We start from the raw sequence: 11,762 nt of genomic DNA on the forward strand, positions 1-11,762 counted from the left end.
AATTCCTCAAACAGAAAATGTCACCCTTTTGTTCATGGCTGACCTGATGAGAAGCAGAGTGAGCTATTTGATTATATGTACGTGCTTGTCCTGTATTTTTATTTCTCCGACTCAAATTGCCACACGAGGAGGACCTTGAGTTTTTTCTTTTGCATTGAGTTGAGCCGTACCTTGTGTGATTTCATTTCTCATTCATCTGTAACTTTTCAGCTGCTGGTTTTGCAATAGGAAAGCAACGGCCTTCCTCTGGTTTCTCTGTGAGCGTTTTTTTTGTCTTTAGTTGTAATTAGATTGGATAGGTTTCCTGATTTGAGCGATTTGAAACAATAACTTTGCATAATGGGATAATCAACGGAGAAGACATGATTATTTAAATGTTTGCAGGCACATTAGTTTTTGGACTTTCGCACACTGAATTGACAATGACATGACCAAATATTCAGTCTTTGTTGCATGTCTGCTTTACACATCATGTTCTTCCTTCTCTGCTGCATTGTCCCATTCAAACTTAAAGACAACTTGAAGTCAAATAGTGGAACTCATTCACAGTGACTCTCCTCCGATGCCTGTTGATCAGTCACAGCGTAGGTGAGAGCGCGTTGCAAATTTAAACCAAAATGTCACTCTCTGTGAAAATGACACTATCGTTGCATGTGTTGGGCTGAATTACAGTCAGTAACTCGACGCTCCACAAGTTATCTATGCTCTTTGAAGCTTGTGCTGCATGTCTGAGATTTCAGATGTGCAGGAGAGGGAAGGGAAGGGGGAGATGGAAGGAGAGAGGAGGGAGAGGAGGGGATGGGGGGCAAGAAAGTGAGCAAGCTGCAAATTGTGTGAATAAGAGATGGCTGTTTTTTATTTTTTGTAGTTCTATTTTTAGCAACAACCTTACATACTGTTACAGCTGCGGGAAGACTAATCCGCAGTAGTGCTGGCTCGCAATATCTGAACAGTAATTATAGGGGGATTTTTTTGTTATCTTTGGCTGTCACCCATCATTGGATCAGAAGTCCCTCAGCTATATGCAAAGGCCTTCCTGAATTGCAGAGAAAAAAAAAACATTTCATGAGTGTTGCTCATGCCCAAAGACTTGAATATTAACAACCTTCTGGTGGTTCCCTGGCAGAATAACGCTTGACAGATTTTTTATTTATTTTTGCCTCATGAATCGCATTCACGTGGCAGTGCCAGGTGCATAATCCTGCAACAATTCTCTAACTCCCCACGGGTGGTTTGATTGGTTCTGTGTTCAGTGTTGTGATGTGTTGTCAGAAATCCCTCGGTAGCTAATGTTCCCGTTTGTTGGGGGAGCGTGACAACTTAGTTCTTTAAACTAGTTTTTAAGCGTTCTGGAAAAGTTAATGTCTATGCATTTTCAAGGTTAGTCCATTTTAGGTAGAGCATCATTTCTTCCCATCACCTCATGTGTGTGTGCTCTCAAATGCACCGTCCATGTAACTGAAATCATTAAGCTTCCCATTAAACCTCACCATGACCTGATATATCTATCTCTCACAACTCACCTTCTGGCTGTTACTTAATTCGAACAAAAGCTTCCTTTATTCTCATGTCTGCTATTGTCTCTTGGCCCATTTTCCAAATATCAACTTCTGTCAGTCGAAAAATAAATCGGCACGTAAGATGATTAATGTTCAAAATGTATTTTGATTATTGACTTATCGATCTCCTCGCTTTCCTCTGTTGTGCATTTTGTTGTTTAAGGCAGCAATTACACTCAGGTGAATTGCTTCTGATAGTTTTCCACTATAATGTGAGAACCCGAGTCGGCAGAGCATCTGACAAATGTGTTATTAAAAAATTATCTGACTGCCCTGAAGCTGTGCTGAATTGATTGTCACTGATAGAGGTTGATGATTACTTGTTTGTTAATGATGAGAGTATCTATTTTCAGTTTATCAGTCAATGTATGAGTCTGTTTCCTTTCTTACCATCACTTTACCCTTGAATATCCCCTTAATACCTCAATAAACCGTTGGTAAATCCCTGCTCAGGAGAGGTGAACGTGATTTGAAGTTTTAATACGTGACCACTGCAGGTGTAGAACATATTTTGGTCTTCTTTGAAGTGATTAATTCCTCTCCCGGTTCCACTTGTGTTATGGTTCCAGCACACTCGCAGATTCCTCACACCTCTTTACCCGGTGGGCTTTCCTGCAGTAAGAGATTAGTTTCATGCTCCTGGTGTTGCTAATCATGTAGAAGGAGTCACGTTGCAAGAGGTTTGCCGGTACAGTAAATGTGTGCACCCAGCAAGGTAACGCATCCTTTTTTTTCTTCCTCACATGGTGAGTTACTCATTTGGGCCTTTATTGATTCATTTAGTTTGCGCTTGATTAAAAAAAAATGTGTTAGCTGAGAATGAGTTAACATTCTATTTCTGACTCGACCTGTGCATTGATATTATTATTCATTTGGATTTGCATCAAAACTAATGTGTTACTTTATTGAAGAAATAAAGTGCCGGGATTTACATTATCACTTTGACAGATTTAAAATGATCTTGCACAATCTACATAATAATAATATGAATCTATAATAATAATAATAATAATAATCTATCAAAAGGAGAGGAAACTGTTTCACACTACACTTGAAAATAACACAAGCACTGAGACCATAATCATGACTCCTTATTAATGTCGAAAACAAGCTGTGCAGTACTTTTTGGTACATATTTCTGTATACTTCCAGGGTTACCACACAGTCTTTGGTATGTTGAGGTCAAATGTGTTTTTAGTTCTGTGGGAAGGATTGTTGTGCGTGTTGTAGAATTTAAGGGCTACATTAAATTGTGTATATTGCTGCATGTTGTGGTGATTAGCACTTAGCAGTAAACAAATTTGTGCTGGTGTACCTCACTCATTTCACCTGTTCAGTCGAGAGGTTTGGATAAACAGTAGAAATATTTCATACTTACTAATCTCTATATTATATTCAGTATTATGTATCTTTGTTAATATTTAATCTCTTTTAAAACGGTGTTTATACACCAAGTGCACAATCTACAAAGAGCATGAATAATGTTGTGCCATGGTGCTCACAAACAGAGAAAGTTAGAAGGAATCTGGTATTTTCACAATGGCTTCTCTGCAGTATTTGGGTTTATTGCAGCATAATATTATTGTGACTGTAGTTTTGGTTTGTTTTGGGAATGCATTTTCACCTCAGTGGATTTATGGTCAGGATTAACAGTGAGTGTATGACCCAACTAGAGTAAAAGAAAGATTATAATCATGTAACATGCCCTGATGTACTTTATGTCTAGACTTGTTATTGACAAGTCAATCACAGATGAATGCGGGTCATTCTTCTGCACCAGCGGCCTACGCTTCCTCACATGAGTTAGAAACCATAGTATTGCATCTGTGCCGCTAAATCACATCAAAATCACATGTGAACTATAGAGCTTGCTACTAGTGTTCCACCAGCTAAGACTGTAAACTATACAAATCACTTTTTTTAATTAAGTGTTTGTAGGTGATCTTTCTTTAGTGGGAGCAAAACACTTTGGATCAAGTTGTTCTGGGAATCGCTTTAATAGCCTTTAAAGTGTATTATTCAAAACTCCTCGCAGAGGAAAACTGCTGTCAAGGCAGTCATTTGAGTTGAAGCAGCAGACCATGGGACACCTGGCACACAAAATTTACAATGCACCACTTTCCCATTCCTGCACATAAATTGGACATCTCCAACTTCCATTAACCTTCAGATGAATGAGCACTCTGCCAGAAGAGCCTGACTGAAAACAGACTGGAGGTCAGCGGGCGCTGTCTCTACATGTACTCTTCCCCTCCTCTTTCCTCTGCCAAAATTGTTCTAATATGAACGTTGTGTGTTGGCACATCCTGTCACACATGGGTGTCATTCTGAGTACAGATTACGTGTGTTTTAAAATTGTTGTCTTCTGTGAAGCATTTACAGAAGATATAGAACAAGACAGCCGGTGATAAAAACACTTCAGCCTACTGATTGTATCTGCAGTGTAATAAAGTCTGTAAAAAGATAACATGTTTGCTACCTGAGCCGTGTACAACCACAACACACCTCAAGGACATTACAGTAGAGGGTATCTCGGCTTTGGAGTTTTACAAACGTCACAATTCCTGAGATTTTTTACATTTTGAAACGATTTCCTTTTCTCTGCTTGCTGCGCCACTCAATAGGCTACCATCTACTTTGATGTTTACATACATTTCTAACAGCAAATCCAAAGGCATGAATGCGCTATATTCACTGCATCTGAAGCCAATTGAATTTGTGAGGTTACAGCTCTTGAATAATGTGTAATGTTTTTAATTAACAAACCTAATAACATGTTCAAATAAAGCTCAAGCAATAGTAAAACTAGATTGCTGCCGGACAAATGTGAATAAACTTTAGGCCTATGGTAATGTGGGTTAGGTAATGTACTGCAATACAAAACAACTGAACAATATCCAAATTATGTGTCTTGGGACCATCTGAACATGTGTAGTTAACAAAACAAATATTGGCAAAAAACTAAAAGTGAAAAGTGTGTGTTATATTCTTTTCTTTCTTGAGAGACATATTAATGGTCAGTTCACCTCCCCCCAAAAAAGGACCTCACTGTGAAGAATTGTTATTGGAACTACTTTTTTTACCAAATAAATAGTCCCTATTAAAAATGGTGGCACATTTACTATTAATATTCACGCATACCAGGAATATTGTCTCTGGAAAAAGATGTTGTGTTAAAAAGTTATTTTGTAGTAGGAATTTTCTGTGAGGCACACCTGCCAACTCACGGTGGCGCTGTTACACGCACACACGGATTAATGGGCTGAGAGATCATTTCAAATGGTGGACTAATCAAATGCTGAAAGGGGCTGTGCCATGAAAAAAAGCAGCAAGCGAATACATAGGCAACTACAATAAGAACACGGGAGGATGGTCAAAGCAGTTTTTTTTTTCAGTATAAAAACCAAGAGGTAGCAGAGAATGACTGCAACTTTGATGCTAGCTAGTTTGGTTAGCACGTGCGTCCCCTCTGGCTAACAGCTAGCTAGCGGCTAACGTGTTCCAGAGGCGCCAAGGTTGGGATGTTTAGTCTTGGACGAACTAATAATGTCAAGATGAGTCTGGTCTGAATGGGAGCTGCTAACAACAGCTGTGCACAGAGGCATGTGATGCATTGTTATACGTTTCAATGCAGAGGAAAGCAAACGCCTGCTTTAAGGTAAGAAAAATGTCTCAATGCTCGATAATGTGTATTGTTTTCAACAGTGTAGCGCAATTATTCATGTTTTGCTACTTGGTAAGAGTGTCAGTAAGTCATTCAGTTCCAACAGTGGTGGCGGACTGAATGTAGATGGAAATTACAATATTGTGTATGATTTATCATTCACCAACAGGTGTATGCTGAATGATGTATACACAGACTTGTGCAGCTGATTTGATTTCGATGATTAACGTTAAATCATGTGTTGATGCTTACAGGTGCTAAAGAGGTCAGCTTTGCTTACATATGAAATGCAGCCCTGTGTTTTTGCACTAGATGGCAGAAATCCATGTTTGTTTTTAATTTAATTGGCACAGGGTCTCCACTGTGTGTTGTCTGTGGTCGATGGGAACCTTATCTAGAGAGGGAACCTGCACGTGTGTGTGTGTGTGTGTGTGTGTGTGTGTGTGTGTGAGAACGAACAGACTTATCACAAGTTTAAATTGCTGGATCAAACACATTATTCCAATCCCCTACTGTACTATTGTATGATGAAGCACTATTAGTTAGTTTTTATGTTCGAAGGACATTTATTGTGAGCAGACACTCACATAATAAAATAATAATTTTGTATCATTACTTTTAATTGAACATGCAACTGGTTAAGAAATAGATAAAGTAAAATGATTAATAAACCGAACGGCTACTTTGAATTAGACTGATATAAAATACACACATCTGTTAAAAGAAGCTTAGTGAAAACCAATGTGAAAGATTATGGAATAAATAAATGGGATTTAAGCAGTGACTGCTGGCAAGTCATCGTTTTATCCAGTGTTTGAGGATCATTAACATTTGCTTTTGAATAAGAAACTGAAGGTGCTGTTGCTGCAGTACACCCTTGTCACATTTTGGTGTTTGCCACAAACCCCGCCACAACAGATTCCGACATAAACGATCCACACTGAAACTCCCTGCAGTGTAATTTCTCAATTTCTGTTGGCCAACTGGTGTACAAACTACCAGTCAGCTCTCAGTGGTGCTGTGATTATCCGAACAGCAGGCAGTGACGCACAGCAGCAGCGCAGGCAGGCCACAAACTGGCATGGCTGGATGTTAGTTAATAGACGGGCAGCAGCCTCAACTGCTATTTGTTTTATTTATTAAAATGTTACACTGACTATGATAGGTACCTGAATCTATGCTTTTTGTGTTTTATTTAAAAATATGATACACGATGTGTATTTTAACTGACCCTCACAAACCCCCCCCAAAAATAGCTATGAATCTCTTTCATGGGAGACGTTTTGACTTGTTACGGCAGGAAACGCAAAGGCTATGGAGAGTTGCAAGCGTTCCCAGCCCCAAATTGGGTGGAAGGTAGTGGCTATGATCAATGACACAAATCACCGGCACTCTCAGATAAAGGGTCTTCTTATTTATCATTGGCAAAACCAAATGTGTTTCAACTAGAAGCCATCATCGGCCATGGCTGATGCATTTGGTTTTGCCCACGATAAATAAGAAGACCCTTTATCTATGAGTGTTTGTGTTTTGTTGGCTTATAGCGCAGTTATGACATGGCAAATTTCTGCTCCTTTTAAAAGGATTTCTTGTCTAATTTGACAGATTTGTGTTTGTCAAATTGCCCTCCCTTGGTGGCAGATGTACTATAAGTAAGGAAACAGTCTTATATTTCTGCTTCTGAAGTAAAAAATAATTTCTGCTTTCAGGTGGTTTCACATTTGACATAAACTTGTGCAGTTTTTCCAGAATGTATGAGTGTGAAGCCTAAAGGCACAGAGTTCACTGGGGAGTGTTGCATCAGATGTTCCCGTCCCGCTAACAATAGAATTATGGGATTCAGGTTAAAACTTGACAAGTGTCTGTTGGACTCTGATGATTGTTGCCATGTTTTGGGGACAAATCATTTCTCTTCTGGCTGATCTGCAAGGCAACTGTAATCCTTACTAATCACTCAGAATTGATTGTGTTTGCAGTTGTGATTGTTTTGCAGCGGGTTTCTATTCTGTGGTGCTCAGAGATGACATTTTTTTTCTTCTTTCTTTTCTGCTGGCTGCATTTATCTGCGGCGGCATGTGGATGATGCGTCAGCAGCAGCATGTGATTTTTTTTTTTCGGCCAATCACGTCAATCCAAGTCTCTAATCCTTCACTTTTCTGCTTCTAAATCCTCACTTCAGGCGTCTGTGCGCTCCCATCTAGACAATCCATCTCCGCAAGCTTTCCTCTGTGAGACGAGAGATCATTGATGAGTGATAAAAGCTTAGACTTTAATCTCCAACACATACAGGATTATAGGACAAGTGTTGCACATTTAAAGTAAAGCAATAGTGCCCGCTGTGACTTTGAGAGCACGAGGGGGAACTTTATTTTGTTCACTTGTGGTAATTATTATTCTAGTAAATATCCAACCACACTGAATAGTTGTCAAATATATTTTGATAATAACCACAAACAGAACTGTCTCTAGCCACAATTAGCTTTTTTCTTGGTCATGTCCAATATAGAGGACAGAATCTGACAAAATCAAAAATTTATAAATACATGACTCTGAAGCTGACAGCTAGTTGGTTGATCCAGAGAGTGTCTATTTATCATAACTAACGCTGTCTACTTATCAAATCATTTACTTGTTGATTTATTTTCATTTTGGCTGGTTCTGCCCTCCATTTATAACTTTACCTCTCAGATGCTTTTGATGTGCAACATATTTCAGCCAGTAATACAAAGAATACTAAGAGATCTCCAATAGTTGTTGCAGTGCATGGTGAATTAAATTTAAGTCACATAGGAAAATTGAAATGCACGCTAAAAAATGATGTTAAAATATTTAATCCACCATGGTAGACCAATCGTTAAGAAACTCAATAAATGATGACACTCTGAGGAAGGAAAGCGGCTGAAATACTTCTACCTCATGCTGTGCATTCAATAAGCATAACATACAATATTTTGGTAGTGAAGAAACTAAAGTTCCCTTTTTATATCCTCAATGTCAAACACTATCTACTTGACATTACCTATACTTATAGCTTGATTATGCTCATCAAATGTTAAACATTTATTAAAAGCAGAGTTTTCAATTATGTTTGTTTTTCTATCATGTGATAGTTGCAGGTTATTGGACAAATAGAAAATCATATGCTCTGTCATCTAACCAAGGTGAGAGGAATGTGTTTCATTCTCTGGACGTGTGAAGAGGCTTAACATTTCACCTGCACTGTAATTATCAGAGGCCCCGCTGCCTCAGGGTGTAATCTCACTCCGGCTGAGGTCTTAGGATGGCTCAGCGCAGCGGGCTACAGGAACACCGAGCAGAGCTGTTAGACTGAGCTGACCTCAAGATCCCTCAGACCTTAGCAGCCGAGTCGTGTGTCTCGACGGCAAAGAAGTCAAACTTAACAACATGTTATATGTGTTATTCCTCTAATAGAAATGTTTAAAATTATTTTTTTTTTAATATGAACAATTATAATGAATTTAAAAGGACCTGAAAGAAAAAGTTAAACATTTTGGGGCATTTTATTTCTTGCCGAGAGTTGGGTGGCAAGATTGAGGCCACTCTCAGTGTTTCCCCTAGGTTTACAGCTTCAGGGGGGTGGGGGAGGGGGGGGCACGGACAGACATACTACATAGTGGTACCTCACAGTACTACAAAGTAATACCTCACAGTACTAGTGACTCCATCTGTGCTTTTATAAACAATAGAATAAAGAGCATTGCGATCTCTTTCAAGTAAACCAGATCGCTCCATCAGACAAACAAAAAGAAATCACTGTGTTAGAAAAATTAAAATAAAGTTTATCAAAAAATAACTAATATTGAGTTACTAGTAAATATCTTATTGTGGAAAACAATTAGCTATTTTCTAACTTTTAAGCACAAGGTGCGGAGTCGCACAGCTCATCAATAGGCACATTGGAGATATATCTTCTGATATCTGGCGTTATAAAAAAGATTACAGGGGGGGCGGCGGGTTTTTTCAGGGGGGCGCCCCGCCCCCCTATTATAGCGGTAGGGGAAACACTGCACTCTCATTACACTATCTATGAAGCTACAATCAATTGTCGCAGCAGAAGACATTGCATTAGATAAATGCCAATAATAATATTTTAATTTAGAAACATTGTGATCACTGCCTAATTTGTTCACTATAAAGCACTGATTTGGATAGTTGAAAATTAAAACCTAACTATAAAGGTAGTCCTGCTTAGAGAATGACGAGCCTCCATCCCGCCTCCAGCTATCGACAAAACTTTGGAGCGTGTCTTCATTGCACTTGGTGGATTTCTGTCATTTGTAGCAACGGCGGCATTATGCCAATGTGGTGGCGCTGTATGTTAATCAGTGTGGTGAACTGGGAAAGGCCTCTGCCAAAACTGTCAAAGATGAAGAAAAGAGCTGTCTGGTTTGGACCGCAGCAAAGCCAGAGCCAGCTTTATAAACGCTGAAGTCTGTTGCTGACTGAGCGAGTGATGCAATCGTTTATCGCGCTCTCACCCGTGTTTCTGCTGGTAAAGGAAACAATAGCGACACAAAAAATTCAAACCATGTATAAAATACATTAACAAACACAATGGATGTTGCTTCTTAAATCTGTATTGTTATAAAATAGTGTGTGATGTGACCAGATGTTTTTATACTTAATCCATTTTGATCAAGCAATGACAGTCGAGGCCAGATGTCTGTTTGTGATTTTGTAGTTGTGGTGAGAAGTTGCTCTGGTTACCATGCAGTTATAAATCAGCTGGAATAGTGGTACAAGCTGGTTTATTAATACCTGCTTGAAGTTTCTTGAATGTCCAAAGTGACTCTCATCGTCTGTTCAAGCCAAAACAAATGAACGGCAGGCCATATCGGTTAATGCACACGCCCTTTCGTTGAGCGTTTAAATGCATCTTCATTGAGAGCACAGCGAGTGAGGCTCATCGCCTGTTTGTCGAGCAGAAAGACCGTCACTGTGATAAAAACCAATGGCAGGAGAGCCGTGTTTGTGAAAATACAAACAATTGCAATGTGCTGTTTATCTCTTTGATCTGCTGTTCCAGTCTCAGAGCAGCCACTCCACCTTTGTGCTAAAGATGCTTTCGTAGCTATCTAGCTTCACCGTTATATGTGATATGGTAACCTCCACGTGCGATATCAGATACTGCCTGATACTGATATCTGCTTGTAGCAGTCCCCTTTCTAAAATACGCATATGTGAACTCCTAAAATATCTTGCATGTAGAAAGTGTTTGCTTGAGCCATGGTACAAATGTACATGTGCACATGATCAAGATGGTCTTTATGAGCCATTAAACCCCCTGCTACTGGTGTGTTGTTTATTTATTTTCCATTACCTGCATATTATGGATTCAGTGTTCAAAATATTGATATTAATGACAATAACAACATTTATTGACTAACAACTTTTTTCTATTTTCTTTATTCATTAATTCTGTGGCTATTTGGCACTTAGTCAGTATCATGACCATTGAAGAGCAATACTTACATACAGGCACATTTCTCTATCTGCATGCTTGCATTATACTGAAACAGGGACTCGTGGTTGTAAAATGTACACTCACAGCAAATCGCAAATTGATAATCAGAATTATTTTGTTAGAATCCAAAATGAATATAATATGTATTAATAAAATAGGTGGCTGGACTTAAATGAGTAGTTGACAGCCAGCGCTAAGGAAAATCTTGGCACAGTATCCTGTAAATATCCGGTTTCATGCTGTAACAAACTTTCCTTCATTTCCATTGTTTGTTTGACAGAAACCTGCAAGACTATGCATGTCCACAAGTGGAAAGTAGGAAAATAGTCATTTTGTCATATGTAAATCAATCCTTTAATGTTGAAAAGTGTGTTCCTGGTCATCACTAGATCATCTACGCACTTGTTCGTCTTGTTATGGCATCATGTCTTGGAGGTAACTATATGGCAATTTAAGTTGTTAGTAGGTGTCAACCATTTAAATCATTTAATGAGACACTGGTCCACTGAATGCATTTCATTAAATGGAAGTTTTTCTGAAGAAACGCAACATTCAGTATGAACTTAAACACTAAGCTAGACAGAAGACTGTCATTATACACATTACCCCTCTTGTTTATGTTTTGGCAGCAGCTTCCAGCCCCCACAGCCAAATCAGCAGGGATGACAATGAAAGGAAATGGTCTTGTCAGGTATGATTCATCCCCCCCCTCTCGCCTGGTGTCAGTATACAGACCACTCAAGTGTGGTTTGAGAAAGCTGTTAGGCTCGTGCTGATAAGTTTTCAGAATGGCTTTTTCCTCTGCTTGCCGATATTAAGGCACTTTATTGCTACTATCAGTACTAAAATGTTATAAAAATAATCTCTTGAATCTGCGCCCTGCTATGCATTTCGAGACGTTTCTGGTGGAGCGGCATTACCGCCCCGCTGAGCCCCGGTAATCGGCACGAGTGATAAGTGAGTTTTAAATCTTTGATTACAAACCAGTTTGCCGTCTCTTTTCCATGAATCTAATCACACCACATATTTGTTCTCTGCCTGCCCGCTCACCAAT

Source organism: Taurulus bubalis (assembly GCF_910589615.1).
Source record: "Taurulus bubalis genome assembly, chromosome: 11".
Taxonomy (NCBI): domain Eukaryota; kingdom Metazoa; phylum Chordata; class Actinopteri; order Perciformes; family Cottidae; genus Taurulus; species Taurulus bubalis.